Source organism: Daphnia pulicaria, chromosome 6 (assembly GCF_021234035.1).
Source record: "Daphnia pulicaria isolate SC F1-1A chromosome 6, SC_F0-13Bv2, whole genome shotgun sequence".
Taxonomy (NCBI): Eukaryota; Metazoa; Arthropoda; class Branchiopoda; order Diplostraca; family Daphniidae; genus Daphnia; species Daphnia pulicaria.
Genome location: NC_060918.1, coordinates 19,293,787 through 19,309,393, shown reverse-complemented (window position 1 = coordinate 19,309,393; position 15,607 = coordinate 19,293,787). Strand labels below are relative to the sequence as shown.

Genomic DNA, 15,607 nt, shown 5'->3' with positions numbered 1-15,607 from the left:
AATTCGAGCTGATTTTAAGGTCAATTATTTCAAGCCAGATCATAAAACGTCCTAGCTAGGAAAATAAAAGCTGATTTCTGCTAAAAAAAAGTGGAGCGAAACCCTAGATCAAAACTTCCATACTGAAATTAGCTTACAGTTAGGAAATATATTTAGGGAGAAAAATTCAAGCTGGTTTTCAGGTTAGTTTTTTCAAGCAAAATAAGAAAACGCCCTAGCTTGAAAAAAAAGCTAATTTCTGTTAAAAAAAGGGGAATTATGTTGAGGTAAAAAATTTCGAGGTGATTGCAAGCATCATAGCTGGTTTGATTTTTTAGCCTAGCACCGCGCGAGCTGTTATTAGCTAACAGTTAAAATTTAAGCTAAAAGTTTCGTACGGGAGAGGTTATCACATCGTCTTCGCAAGCTGAAGATCCTCAGTTTGTTCCTAGGTGGAAGCATCAGAAAAGCTATGGGAACAAATAATATCCGGAGAAAAGTAAAAAAAAATGAGTAATAGTAGTGTATCTCATCTAGACGATTAGTAGTATTAGGCAACTGTGAACTACCCACAAAACCAAACAATCATAATAAAAGTTCGTTCACGGCTAGCGGACAGAACAAAATGTCTTCAATAAAACTTGGTTGATAACATTGGAATAGAGCAGAAAATTCAAGCCTGGCTAGCTCAGTCGGTAGAGCATGAGACTCTTAATCTCAGGGTCGGGGGTTCGAGCCCCCTGTTGGGCGTTACATGTTTGCAAATATTGTAGATTTAATTTAGATTTTGGGAGACCATCGTTAGTATTTTGTAGTCATTTCAGAAAAATTCAATGTTGGCATGAATTTTCCATAGTGTAGTGGTTATCACGTCGGCCTAACACGCTGAAGGTCCTCAGTTCGATCCTGGGTGGAAACAGGGAAGTATTTTTTTAGAAAGACTATCAATCAGATGCATATTTGGAATTTATGCAAAGGCCATATTCTTTGTGAATGAAATCTACAATCTGATGATGGCAATCTGAAAATATTCGCAATGCTGTATCCGGAAGAAGTCAACGGACAGGGGAAGATCAATGGCGACTGCTTTTGTTGTGCAGGTGCTTTAACCCTTAAGATACTTTCTTCTTTAGCCAATCGACAATGCCCTTTGGTTTTAGGAATGTGGGAAATGACTTGTGCTGGATGGGGAAGAAGTCCATAAACACCAGCAGAGGGGAATCTATGATAGATTACACCTGAACCTGGAACAGTAGCTCCACAGAGAGAATGAACATGATGCGTGTGCACCCTACGCTGCAAATTTTCAGTAGATTCAACAGTCATCAGCTAAAGAAGCCATATCGTGAGTGTGCACTCTACAATGCAAGCTTTAGTCCGGTATAAAGTCATGAGAAGAAGAGTTTAAAATAGAGCAAGAGATTTCAATTACCATGCGCCCCTGGGTGGGATCGAACCACCAGCCTTCCGGTTTTTTTTTAAATATATATTTAAACGATTTATTGTCACGATTAAAATTTAAATTGCTTTACAGATTCTTGCAGCATTTACGAGATTTGCGACATAAGTGACTTGCTGTGGCCAAGGAGAAACATTACAAAGAAAAAGAAACATTTCGAGACGGAAATGAAAGAGGACAAATGATTTTAGTAAAAAATGTGGAATTTAACAATACGACATCTGTGGGGGGGGGGATCCAAGAAATAATAATTGTAATGAGAGAACAATGTTGTATAAAGATAAGAAGGAATCTGTTGAGAATTTTGAGAGGGAATATTTATGGATTAGAAGGTGACATCTGGGGAGAATTTTTTGAATGAAGGAGGCTTGACCGGAGAGACTGTATTTCATTGATGGCTGGGGTGAGGTTTTGGCTGCGGGCGGTCCAGACGGTGATGATGTAGGATTGGATGAGTGCCAATATTTTCTCTTTATTGGGGCCATTTCCAATGTCTCCATTTATTGTTGATTTGAGTGGTTTTTGACATCCAAGTTTCGTTAGTTGAATTCGGAGCCATAAACTTATGTGAACTTTCTCAGAACATAGTAACATAAGATGGTCGTCAGTTTCTTGGCCGCCATTGCATAGAGGACATTGGTCATTTCTAGAAAGTCTGAGACTTGTGAGGCGCATTTTGGTAGGGAGCTGATTATGGTTGAAATCCCAGACGAGTTCAGCGTTTCTTCCTTTCATTTTGGCCACCCAACGCCAGATGGAAGCCCAGTCGAGGTCCGGTTTCGCAACTTCGGTTCTCCCTGGTTGCCCAAGGTTAGCGATCAGGTGATTGTAGGTGGCGCGGTGATTGGATACGGTTGACGATGTGAAGATGCCAGCTTTAAGTAGATCGATGATGGTTGAAAGTGCGGTGGTGAAGTATGGATGTGATGAATGGGTTGCATTAAATCTGGGCTGGATGATTTGTTGAAGGAGATTCTTGAGGTGTGGACCCAACCAATAAACGGCTGCAGCTCTCTCAATAGCCTCGGGATGGATTAAAGATTTAAAGATTTGACGGGTGAAAAGGGATTGGAAGAATTGAAAAAGTAAGGTGACTCCAAGTCCACCTTGGAGTCGGGGGCGGATCAAAACATTTAGGGGTGGGTGCTCTCTTCGTTGTGCCTAAAGAAATTTGTTGCATTTTTGTTGGAGGAGAAGGGCTTGGGTTTTGTTGCAAGGGAGTACATGAGCTATATGAACAAGTTGTGATAAGACATGTTGTTTGATGAATAGGACGCGACCATAAAAAGTGAAATGACGGTGTGTGTTTGTGATAAGAATATTTTGTATGATGTTGAACTGTCTTTGCCAATTGTCTCTTACTGTTGTTTTTATTTCAGAAGAAAAAGAAATTCCAAGAATTTTCAAATTGTCTACTTGAGTTATCCAATCATGTGGCCAAGTACGTTTAGGATGAGTTTGATTGAAATTGCTTCTACGTGGGATCGAACTCCTAACCTCAGGAATCCCAGCCGACGCCGCTACCGTCTGCGCTACTACGGCCTTTGGACATTCATTTAAGGTCCAAGTGCATAGACCAAGTAATTTTGTCTTCCCCTTGTTAATACGTGCATTTGTCCAGGCACAAAATTCTAGAATAATCTCGCATGCACGACGTACATCTTTCATTGATGAGACAAAAACTACTAGATCATCTACATATGCACGAACTTTGATGCGTTTTCCGTAGTGTTCAATTCCGTCAATACCCCTAGACAAGCAAACTAAAAGCGGTTCAATATAGAGGGCAAACAGATGGACTGACAGAGGGCAACCCTGTCGCACGGATTGTGCATTGTCCACAGTACCGACTATGTCATTACCGTTCAATGGGCATAGTTCAGTTATACTGTACAGCGTTTTCAACCAATCAACAAAGAGGGGGGGATAGCCCATGGCTGTCATTACTTCCCACAGAACGTCTCGATTGACAAGGTCATATGCTTTCTCTAAATCGTACGCGATAATGGCGGCCGGTTTGAGAGAAGATACCTCTTTTGATTTACGACCTGTATTATCAATGACATCTCGGATTAAACACAAGCTGTCAAAGATATAGCGGCCGGGTACACCACCTTTTTGATGTGAGTCTAGAGAGTTTTGAAGAGATTTTCTCAGACGAAAAGCCAATACTGACGCGATTAACTTGTAATCGGTATTTAACAAAGAGATTGGTCGGTAATCGGTGATTTTACTCGGTGTTGGGATTTTTGGGACTAATCTTATAGCTGCCCTTCCCTGCGACGGCTGGAGTTTTCTTTTGTCGAGGACGCAATTCATCATTTCCAGAAAATGAACACCAATAACATCCCAAAATTTTATATAAAACTCGAAAGGAATGCCATCTGTACCCGGGGCCTTGTTCTTTTTAGTTGCCTTAAGGGCGTAGTTAATTTCATCTACTGTGAACGGATCTACAAGAAAGTTGTCATTCTCCGGGATCGAACCTAGTACTCCTCGATTCAACGCTTGAGCGTTTAACGACTGAGCTACCACTGATACACCCGAATCGTTTTTAGTGGGTTTTGTACGGGTAAGTGCAACTCTAATCCCTTCTAGAAATTTTCCAGCTAATTGGGTATTGGGGGAGGGCTGGTTCTGAAAAATTCTACTAAAGTGTTCAATTATTTCTTGGTTAATCTGCTCAGGTTGGGTAATTTTACAGTTATCATTAGTTTTGAGCTGAGTGATCAAAGACTTCTGGAAATTGCTCGTTGACTTGTTCATATGAAAGGTAGATGGCTCTTCTTCGGCTATACTTTGAACGCGTGAACGAAATTGCAAATCCCCTCAATGCTTCTCGCTCCCAGGCTAGAAACTCACGTTTCAACTACATGTAACGCGCATGATTGAAATTTACATTGTTCACGGTTTCTTTTAGTTGATGTTGGAGCAATTTCCTTTTGACTCTCTGATCACAGATTCTCTTTTTACAGTAGTTCATTGATAATCGCCTGAGGCTAGGTTTGAAAATAATCTCCCACCAATGATCTACGTTTTCAATACGGGATGGGTGTTGAGACATTTCTTCAATAAAGACATGCACCAAGTTTATATATTCTTCTTCCTCAAGAATTGACGAGTTAAGTTTCCATAAATTCCTTGACTTGTTCCTCACTACATTAGGAGGGGTGGTGCTGTTTATATACCCTACGATTGGTCTGTGATCCCCGAGTGGTAAGTCGTGCAAATGGATATCAGAAAATTTTACGTGATGGTGGCAATAAATTCGGTCCAATCTAGCCTGGCTAGCCGCACAATTGTACGTCCAACAAGGTTCATTTTTCCGAATTTCTCTCCAGACATCTGTTAATGAAAGGGCTTTTACTAAATCTCGGAGGGGTTCTAGTAATGCTAGTCTAATTTTAGGTGGTGTTGTCTTGCTACTTTTCGGTCATCGATCTCGTCAACGGCATTAAAATCTCCCAATATAATTGCTGGTGCCTTATACTGGGCAACATAAGCCGGAATAGTTTGCCGGAGGAAAGAATCTCTATAACTTTTATTTTGGTCACCGGATGGGGCGTAAATACACACGAAAGCAAGACCCTTTACTTCCATGGCTATCAGCCTCCCCTCCGGTTCAAACAAAATGTTTTTGGCGCTCAGCCCGTGTCGTACTAGGATGGCTGTCCCATGTTGTCTAGGACCGAGATTTGTGTGCATCTGGTAATGTTTAGTAAATACGGTGCTAGAGTGAAATACTACTTCTTGCAAACATATAATATCAAGTTTATTATGTAAAAAGAAATTGAGTATTATTTGAAGTTTGTCAGGTGACGATATTCTGTTGATATTATATGTCGCGATGTTAGTCATGATTAATATTTAAATTTGGGTTTAGAGGGTTGGGTTTTGTTATCGTGGGCTTTTTTCCTTCTAACGGCCTCCATTGCTTTGAGAGTTTTATCTTCGATGGGGGTTGATGGAGTGCCGAGGGGGACGCCCAAGGACTCCTGAGTCTCACTCACATGACTTCTCCTGGCTATCAAGTGGCCGTTGTCCTGGCTGAATACTCCCACCAGAAAAAGAAATGTCTTCATCAGGATTTGAAATCGAAACCACCTCGGTTGCATCCATCTCTTCAACCACCTCGTTATCCATCTGATCTATCGTGGATGGAATAGATGGTACTCCAGGTGGAACATCGTTCCCCCCAGAGAGGGCGGGGAAAGAATTAATGTCCACACCCGGTATCGAAACTGGAACCTCTCGAGTCGGAGACCCGAGTTCAACCAACTGAGCTACACCAGATTCAATTTCCTCAGCTACCTCGCCCGAGCCAGAGGAAGAGGCAGTACGACTCCTCTTTTTTGATTGTTTTTGTTGGTCACGGAATTCCCTCGTCTGTTTCATTTTCTTTTTCTTGACCAATTTGGACGCAACAGACGAACCTACACAGTTGGTGTCTTCAGCGTCAGCAGCGGAGTCAGAAAAAAATTCAGTTCCATCGGGTTTCGAAATCAGATCCTCTGGAGCTCCATCAAGAACGACAACAGTCGACGTCGTTGGCCTCTGGGCTAACTCGGAGAATATATCAGCGTCAACAGTTGGAGCAATTGGCATTTGCCCGCCACCAATCGGGCCTGTCTCCTGGGGCTTCCTAACAGTTGTCCTAACTGGGCCACGATTTGTTAGTAATACACTACTATAGCTACGTGTTCCAATGGGGCCTTTTGAAATGGTGCTGGGGTTGGTTAAACTACGGGGTTGCTTGGGGCAATTAGCTAAGACATGGGTGGGAGAATCACACATGCGGCATGTGTGCATTTGCCCTGCATAAGACACCATTATTGGTTCCTTGTAGCTTCCAAAGGTGATATAAGACGGAATGCTCTTGTGGATTTCCATATCCACGTTGACAATTCCAGTCTTTATCCCGTTCCACCTTGGGAGCGATCTATCCTGATACGTGTCCCAAAAAATCCGAGAAATCACTCCATACTCACGCAATCTCTTGTTTAGCAGGCTTAGGTCATCATCGAATTTGAAATGTTGAATTCTAACGCGTACAAGGTTAACTGACCTATCACTCTAATTTTGACCTCCTTGCCACTAATGACTACTGATTCTTTAGCACTAAATTTATTCAAAAATTCAATATGGTCATTGACGGTCTTGAACCCAATTCGGAAAACGCAAATAGCTCGTCCTGGTAGGCGAGAAACTGCATCAAAGATGCTATCAGATTCATTACTGTCGTGCTCGAAACATTCGTAGAACTCATGCCTGGTCACTTCAGTATTACCAAAAGAGATTTCGGCAGTACGTGGCCAGACGTCTGGGGATTCCGATCCCATTTTACCCACAATAACAGGGGCAAAAGGACGGGGAGAAAATGCAAAAAGAGGGAACAAAACCAAAATGGCGCTCAACAAACAACAAGGGAAACAGGACACACAAGCAACAATACAACAAAAGAGAAACAAAAAAAGAACAAATAGTTTTTTGACTCACAGCAAGATGTCACACTTGGGAGCTCAGTTAGACACGTCTAGTCACAGCCGAACGCGCTAGCCAATTGCGCCACAGAGGCATGTTCATTAGCTAACGACACCCATTAGGAAAGCAAACAATACATTTTTGTGCAGCTGTGCTGTGCTGTGCTGTGCTTTGCCTGGAAGAATTTCTTCTTGTTTCTATTTCATAAACATCATGGATGTTTTTATGAATTCATTGATTCAATTAACTTTAAATGGTGTATTGGATATTGATTTACATATCCTGTAAGAATAAATCGCTTTGAATAAGCGAAACAGTAAATATATCAAATTCAAATTCATTGAAGTGGTGTTTGCCAGCTCGTCAAAGCAGTATTTTTGATTTTTCTTCAACGCCAATGCAAGATATGACTTATAAGGAGTTATCATGTCAATTATTCGTGTGTGAACGAAAAAGAAATGAACATCCATATTTTTACCTAAAAAGTATCATTGTTGAAAATTGACTTCAATTCCGTAGGTTGACTAGTCTGCTAAGAACTATCAATAATAGCTAAATTGCAATAGCCGAGAATTGAACTCGGGTCAATTGCTTGGAAGGCAACTATGCTAACCACTAAATCACCAACGCCTGCTGTGAGTAAGCGTCATCATTTTCGTATTGTATTGTCACATCTTTTTAAATGACAGAAAATCGACAAGTATTACCACTTGGTGACCTTGTATCGTGGTACATTAAGCATTCTCTATCACTATATCAAAGCAACCTCTCTAATTATGTTGCAATGCGATGATCATGTGAATTCAGAAAACCAAAAGTTTGTCAGGAGTGGGATTTGAACCCACGCCTTCATTTAAGACCAGAATACTGCAACTTCTCTTATTGAAGTAAGGAATATGTCCTTGAGTCTGGCGCCTTAGACCGCTCGGCCATCCTGACCACATCATATATACCTTGTCCCTTAGTTATGTGGCATTGAAACTCTTTTCTGCACTGGCTCGCTGCACTGGCTCGCTGCACTGGCAGAGGGAAGAAGTCCATAAACACCAGAAGGGAATCTATGATAGCAGCCGAACGCGCTAGCCAATTGCGCCACAGAGGAATGCTGATTGGCTAACGACACCCATAAGGAAAGCAAACATTACATTTTTACTAAGGCCAACACGAATAAAATCTTGCAGTTGACTTCCGGTATGCCATAGTGTAGCCCGTACGAAACTTTTAGCTAGTTCCGCACTAGAAATAGCTACGAAGTTAGGAGTATTTAGCTAGAAATATTCAGACTAAAATTTTTAAATTCCACATTTGGAATTTTAGGGTAGTTTTAGCTGTTTTTTCTAGCTAGAAATCTTAGATTGAAGGTAGCTTGAAATTTTCTCGCTACCATACCAATTGACGAAAAAGGGATTTTCCGAGCGCGCTTCCTTTATTAGCCTGGTCAACCATCCGGTTACTGTTTTAGAATTATTTGCTGCGCTTATTTACCTATGGTTGCTGGTTGTCCGGATCTGGCATTTTCTTATGTTTCTTGTTCTATAAATATTTGATCCTATTATAGCTATGTCGATAATTCTTCACTTAGACTTCAAATTATAAAATTAATCAAATAGAATCAAGTAAAAACTTATATAAAAATAAGAAATTAAAAAATATATATTTTCAACATTTTACCTATTGCCCATACCTATTAAGCTATTATACTATGCGTAGGTTATACATAGAAAAATCTGTAGGCCTATTTTGTGTTTAGGACTACCCCATATGCAGCGTTTTTTTAACCTTTTTTTATATCACGATTTATTTCGCGATCAAATTCAAAAGCGAAACCCTAGATTAAAAATTCGATACTAAAATTAGCTGTAACAGTTAGGAAATATATTAGGGAGGGGGGAAATTCGAGCTGATTTTAAGGTCAATTATTTCAAGCCAGATCATAAAACGTCCTAGCTAGGAAAATAAAAGCTGATTTCTGCTAAAAAAAGTGGAGCGAAACCCTAGATCAAAACTTCCATACTGAAATTAGCTTACAGTTAGGAAATATATTTAGGGAGAAAAATTCAAGCTGGTTTTCAGGTTAGTTTTTTCAAGCAAAATAAGAAAACGCCCTAGCTTGAAAAAAAAAGCTAATTTCTGCTAAAAAAAGGGGAATTATGTTGAGGTAAAAAATTTCGAGGTGATTGCAAGCATCATAGCTGGTTTGATTTTTTAGCCTAGCACCGCGCGAGCTGTTATTAGCTAACAGTTAAAATTTAAGCTAAAAGTTTCGTACGGGAGAGGTTATCACATCGTCTTCGCAAGCTGAAGATCCTCAGTTTGTTCCTAGGTGGAAGCATCAGAAAAGCTATGGGAACAAAAAATATCCGAAGAAAAGTAAAAAAAAATGAGTAATAGTAGTGTATCTCATCTAGACGATTAGTAGTATTAGGCAACTGTGAACTACCCACAAAACCAAACAATCATAATAAAAGTTCGTTCACGGCTAGCGGACAGAACAAAATGTCTTCAATAAAACTTGGTTGATAACATTGGAATAGAGCAAAAATTCAAGCCTGGCTAGCTCAGTCGGTAGAGCATGAGACTCTTAATCTCAGGGTCGGGGGTTCGAGCCCCCCGTTGGGCGTTACATGTTTTCAAATATTTTAGATTTAATTTAGATTTTGGGAGACCATCGTTAGTATTTTGTAGTCATTTCAGAAAAATTCACTGTTGTCATGAAGTTTCCATAGTGTAGTGGTTATCACGTCGGCCTAACACGCTGAAGGTCCTCAGTTCGATCCTGGGTGGAAACAGGGAAGTATTTTTTAGAAAGACTATCAATCAGATGCATATTTGGAATTTATGCAAAGGCCATATTCTTTGTGAATGAAATCTACAATCTGATGATGACAATCTGAAAATATTCGCAATGCTGTATCCGGAAGAAGTCAACGGACAGGGGAAGATCAATGGCGACTGCTTTTGTTGTGCAGGTGCTTTAACCCTTAAGATACTTTCTTCTTTAGCCAATCGACAATGCCCTTTGGTTTTAGGAATGTGGGAAATGACTTGCGCTGGATGGGGAAGAAGTCCATAAACACCAGCAGAGGGGAATCTATGATAGATTACACCTGAACCTGGAACAGTAGCTCCACAGAGAGAATGAACATGATGCGTGTGCACCCTACGCTGCAAATTTTCAGTAGATTCAACAGTCATCAGCTAAAGAAGCCATATCGTGAGTGTGCACTCTACAATGCAAGCTTTAGTCCGGTATAAAGTCATGAGAAGAAGAGTTTAAAATAGAGCAAGAGATTTCAATCACCATGCGCCCCTGGGTGGGATCGAACCACCAGCCTTCCAGATAACAGCCGAACGCGCTAGCCAATTGCGCCACAGAGGCATGTTCATTAGCTAACGACACCCATTAGGAAAGCAAACAATACATTTTTGTGCAGCTGTGCTGTGCTGTGCTGTGCTTTGCCTGGAAGAATTTCTTCTTGTTTCTATTTCATAAACATCATGGATGTTTTTATGAATTCATTGATTCAATTAACTTTAAATGGTGTATTGGATATTGATTTACATATCCTGTAAGAATAAATCGCTTTGAATAAGCGAAACAGTAAATATATCAAATTCAAATTCATTGAAGTGGTGTTTGCCAGCTCGTCAAAGCAGTATTTTTGATTTTTCTTCAACGCCAATGCAAGATATGACTTATAAGGAGTTATCATGTCAATTATTCGTGTGTGAACGAAAAAGAAATGAACATCCATATTTTTACCTAAAAAGTATCATTGTTGAAAATTGACTTCAATTCCGTAGGTTGACTAGTCTGCTAAGAACTATCAATAATAGCTAAATTGCAATAGCCGAGAATTGAACTCGGGTCAATTGCTTGGAAGGCAACTATGCTAACCACTAAATCACCAACGCCTGCTGTGAGTAAGCGTCATCATTTTCGTATTGTATTGTCACATCTTTTTAAATGACAGAAAATCGACAAGTATTACCACTTGGTGACCTTGTATCGTGGTACATTAAGCATTCTCTATCACTATATCAAAGCAACCTCTCTAATTATGTTGCAATGCGATGATCATGTGAATTCAGAAAACCAAAAGTTTGTCAGGAGTGGGATTTGAACCCACGCCTTCATTTAAGACCAGAATACTGCAACTTCTCTTATTGAAGTAAGGAATATGTCCTTGAGTCTGGCGCCTTAGACCGCTCGGCCATCCTGACCACATCATATATACCTTGTCCCTTAGTTATGTGGCATTGAAACTCTTTTCTGCACTGGCTCGCTGCACTGGCTCGCTGCACTGGCAGAGGGAAGAAGTCCATAAACACCAGAAGGGAATCTATGATAGCAGCCGAACGCGCTAGCCAATTGCGCCACAGAGGAATGCTGATTGGCTAACGACACCCATAAGGAAAGCAAACATTACATTTTTACTAAGGCCAACACGAATAAAATCTTGCAGTTGACTTCCGGTATGCCATAGTGTAGCCCGTACGAAACTTTTAGCTAGTTCCGCACTAGAAATAGCTACGAAGTTAGGAGTATTTAGCTAGAAATATTCAGACTAAAATTTTTAAATTCCACATTTGGAATTTTAGGGTAGTTTTAGCTGTTTTTTCTAGCTAGAAATCTTAGATTGAAGGTAGCTTGAAATTTTCTCGCTACCATACCAATTGACGAAAAAGGGATTTTCCGAGCGCGCTTCCTTTATTAGCCTGGTCAACCATCCGGTTACTGTTTTAGAATTATTTGCTGCGCTTATTTACCTATGGTTGCTGGTTGTCCGGATCTGGCATTTTCTTATGTTTCTTGTTCTATAAATATTTGATCCTATTATAGCTATGTCGATAATTCTTCACTTAGACTTCAAATTATAAAATTAATCAAATAGAATCAAGTAAAAACTTATATAAAAATAAGAAATTAAAAAATATATATTTTCAACATTTTACCTATTGCCCATACCTATTAAGCTATTATACTATGCGTAGGTTATACATAGAAAAATCTGTAGGCCTATTTTGTGTTTAGGACTACCCCATATGCAGCGTTTTTTTAACCTTTTTTTATATCACGATTTATTTCGCGATCAAATTCAAAAGCGAAACCCTAGATTAAAAATTCGATACTAAAATTAGCTGTAACAGTTAGGAAATATATTAGGGGGGGGGGGGAAATTCGAGCTGATTTTAAGGTCAATTATTTCAAGCCAGATCCTAAAACGTCCTAGCTAGGAAAATAAAAGCTGATTTCTGCTAAAAAAAGTGGAGCGAAACCCTAGATCAAAACTTCCATACTGAAATTAGCTTACAGTTAGGAAATATATTTAGGGAGAAAAATTCAAGCTGGTTTTCAGGTTAGTTTTTTCAAGCAAAATAAGAAAACGCCCTAGCTTGAAAAAAAAGCTAATTTCTGCTAAAAAAAGGGGAATTATGTTGAGGTAAAAAATTTCGAGGTGATTGCAAGCATCATAGCTGGTTTGATTTTTTAGCCTAGCACCGCGCGAGCTGTTATTAGCTAACAGTTAAAATTTAAGCTAAAAGTTTCGTACGGGAGAGGTTATCACATCGTCTTCGCAAGCTGAAGATCCTCAGTTTGTTCCTAGGTGGAAGCATCAGAAAAGCTATGGGAACAAAAAATATCCGAAGAAAAGTAAAAAAAAATGAGTAATAGTAGTGTATCTCATCTAGACGATTAGTAGTATTAGGCAACTGTGAACTACCCACAAAACCAAACAATCATAATAAAAGTTCGTTCACGGCTAGCGGACAGAACAAAATGTCTTCAATAAAACTTGGTTGATAACATTGGAATAGAGCAAAAATTCAAGCCTGGCTAGCTCAGTCGGTAGAGCATGAGACTCTTAATCTCAGGGTCGGGGGTTCGAGCCCCCCGTTGGGCGTTACATGTTTTCAAATATTGTAGATTTAATTTAGATTTTGGGAGACCATCGTTAGTATTTTGTAGTCATTTCAGAAAAATTCAATGTTGGCATGAAGTTTCCATAGTGTAGTGGTTATCACGTCGGCCTAACACGCTGAAGGTCCTCAGTTCGATCCTGGGTGGAAACAGGGAAGTATTTTATAGAAAGACTATCAATCAGATTCATATTTGGAATTTATGCAAAGGCCATATTCTTTGTGAATGAAATCTACAATCTGATGATGACAATCTGAAAATATTCGCAATGCTGTATCCGGAAGAAGTCAACGGACAGGGGAAGATCAATGGCGACTGCTTTTGTTGTGCAGGTGCTTTAACCCTTAAGATACTTTCTTCTTTAGCCAATCGACAATGCCCTTTGGTTTTAGGCATGTGGGAAATGACTTGCGCTGGATGGGGAAGAAGTCCATAAACACCAGCAGAGGGGAATCTATGATAGATTACACCTGAACCTGGAACAGTAGCTCCACAGAGAGAATGAACATGATGCGTGTGCACCCTACGCTGCAAATTATCAGTAGATTCAACAGTCATCAGCTAAAGAAGCCATATCGTGAGTGTGCACTCTACAATGCAAGCTTTAGTCCGGTATAAAGTCATGAGAAGAAGAGTTTAAAATAGAGCAAGAGATTTCAATCACCATGCGCCCCTGTGTGGGATCGAACCACCAGCCTTCCGGTTTTTTTTTTTTTTATATTTAAACGATTTATTGTCACGATTAAAATTTAAATTGCTTTACAGATACTTGGGGCATTTACGAGATTTGTGACATAAGTGACTTGCTGTGGCCAAGGAGAAACATAACAAAGAAAAAGAAAGATTTCGAGACGGAAATGAGAGAGGACAAATGATTTTGGTGAAAAATGTGAAATTTAACAATACGACATCTGGGGGGGATCCAAGAAATATTAATTGTAATGAGAGAACAATTTTGTATAAAGATAAGAAGAAATCTGTTGAGAATTTTGAGAGGGAATATTTATGGATTAGAAGGTGACATCTGGGGAGAATTTTTTGAATGAAGGAGGCTTGACCAGAGAGACTGTATTTCATTGATGGCTGGGGTGAGGTTTTGGCTGCGGGCGGTCCAGACGGTGATGATGTAGGATTAGATGAGTGCCAATATTTTCTCTTTATTGGGGCCATTTCCAATGTCTCCATTTATTGTTGATTTGAGTGGTTTTTGACATCCAAGTTTCGTTAGTTGAATTCGGAGCCATAAACTTATGTGAACTTTCTCAGAACATAGTAACATAAGATGGTCGTCAGTTTCTTGGCCGCCATTGCATAGAGGACATTGGTCATTTCTAGAAAGTCTGAGGCTTGTGAGGCGCATTTTGGTAGGGAGCTGATTATGGTTGAAATCCCAGACCAGTTCAGCGTTTCTTCCTTTCATTTTGGCCACCCAACGCCAGATGGAAGCCCAGTCGAGGTCCGGTTTCGCAACTTCGGTTCTCCCTGGTTGCCCAAGGTTAGCGATCAGGTGATTGTAGGTGGCGCGGTGATTGGATACGGTTGACGATGTGAAGATGCCAGCTTTAAGTAGATCGATGATGGTTGAAAGTGCGGTGGTGAAGTATGGATGTGATGAATGGGTTGCATTAAATCTGGGCTGGATGATTTGTTGAAGGAGATTCTTGAGGTGTGGACCCAACCAATAAACGGCTGCAGCTCTCTCAATAGCCTCGGGATGGATTAAAGATTTAAAGATTTGACGGGTGAAAAGGGATTGGAAGAATTGAAAAAGTAAGGTGACTCCAAGTCCACCTTGGAGTCGGGGGCGGATCAAAACATTTAGGGGTGGGTGCTCTCTTCGTTGTGCCCAAAGAAATTTGTTGCATTTTTGTTGGAGGAGAAGGGCTTGGGTTTTGTTGCAAGGGAGTACATGAGCTATATGAACAAGTTGTGATAAGACATGTTGTTTGATGAATAGGACGCGACCATAAAAAGTGAAATGACGGTGTGTGTTTGTGATAAGAATATTTTGTATGATGTTGAACTGTCTTTGCCAATTGTCTCTTACTGTTGTTTTTATTTCAGAAGAAAAAGAAATTCCAAGAATTTTCAAGTTGTCTACTTGAGTTATCCAATCATGTGGCCAAGTACGTTTAGGATGAGTTTGATTGAAATTGCTTCTACGTGGGATCGAACTCCTAACCTCAGGAATCCCAGCCGACGCCGCTACCGTCTGCGCTACTACGGCCTGTGGACATTCATTTAAGGTCCAAGTGCCTAGACCAAGTAATTTTGTCTTCCCCTTGTTAATACGTGCATTTGTCCAGGCACAAAATTCTAGAATAATCTCGCATGCACGACGTACATCTTTCATTGATGAGACAAAAACTACTAGATCATCTACATATGCACGAACTTTGATGCGTTTTCCGTAGTGTTCAATTCCGTCAATACCCCTAGACAAGCAAACTAAAAGCGGTTCAATATAGAGGGCAAACAGATGGACTGACAGAGGGCACCCCTGTCGCACGGATTGTGCATTGTCCACAGTACCGACTATGTCATTACCGTTCAATGGGCATAGTTCAGTTATACTGTACAGCGTTTTCAACCAATCAACAAAGAGGGGGGATAGCCCATGGCTGTCATTACTTCCCACAGAACGTCTCGATTGACAAGGTCATATGGTGATGGGGGTGTAGTGGCTAGAGCGTCAATGCTTTGGGAAAAAGGCAGTGATGCTCTGGGTTCGATCCCCTGCTGAACCCGTCATAAAACTGTTGGCC

The 15,607-nt window shown here is 40.3% G+C and overlaps 9 non-coding genes across 9 annotated transcripts; 6 read left to right on the top strand and 3 right to left on the bottom strand.

The window, feature by feature from the left end:
• Window positions 1–656: 656 nt before the first annotated feature.
• Window positions 657–729, top strand: Trnak-cuu. Its single transcript has one exon. It is a non-coding gene; the product is annotated as a tRNA-Lys (tRNA).
• Window positions 730–825: 96 nt separating this feature from the next.
• On the top strand, window positions 826–898 carry Trnav-aac. Its single transcript has one exon. It is a non-coding gene; the product is annotated as a tRNA-Val (tRNA).
• A 6,841-nt stretch (window positions 899–7,739) lies between these two features.
• On the bottom strand, window positions 7,740–7,858 carry Trnal-caa. The gene is made up of 2 exons: window positions 7,821–7,858; window positions 7,740–7,784 (listed from the first exon to the last, which is right to left on the bottom strand). It is a non-coding gene; the product is annotated as a tRNA-Leu (tRNA).
• Window positions 7,859–9,466: 1,608 nt separating this feature from the next.
• Trnak-cuu lies at window positions 9,467–9,539 on the top strand. The gene has a single exon. It is a non-coding gene; the product is annotated as a tRNA-Lys (tRNA).
• A 96-nt stretch (window positions 9,540–9,635) lies between these two features.
• Window positions 9,636–9,708, top strand: Trnav-aac. Its single transcript has one exon. It is a non-coding gene; the product is annotated as a tRNA-Val (tRNA).
• Window positions 9,709–10,224: 516 nt separating this feature from the next.
• Trnan-guu lies at window positions 10,225–10,298 on the bottom strand. Its single transcript has one exon. It is a non-coding gene; the product is annotated as a tRNA-Asn (tRNA).
• Window positions 10,299–11,024: 726 nt separating this feature from the next.
• Window positions 11,025–11,143, bottom strand: Trnal-caa. Its single transcript has 2 exons — window positions 11,106–11,143; window positions 11,025–11,069 (listed from the first exon to the last, which is right to left on the bottom strand). It is a non-coding gene; the product is annotated as a tRNA-Leu (tRNA).
• A 1,609-nt stretch (window positions 11,144–12,752) lies between these two features.
• Window positions 12,753–12,825, top strand: Trnak-cuu. Its single transcript has one exon. It is a non-coding gene; the product is annotated as a tRNA-Lys (tRNA).
• Window positions 12,826–12,921: 96 nt separating this feature from the next.
• Window positions 12,922–12,994, top strand: Trnav-aac. Its single transcript has one exon. It is a non-coding gene; the product is annotated as a tRNA-Val (tRNA).
• Window positions 12,995–15,607: the final 2,613 nt, after the last annotated feature.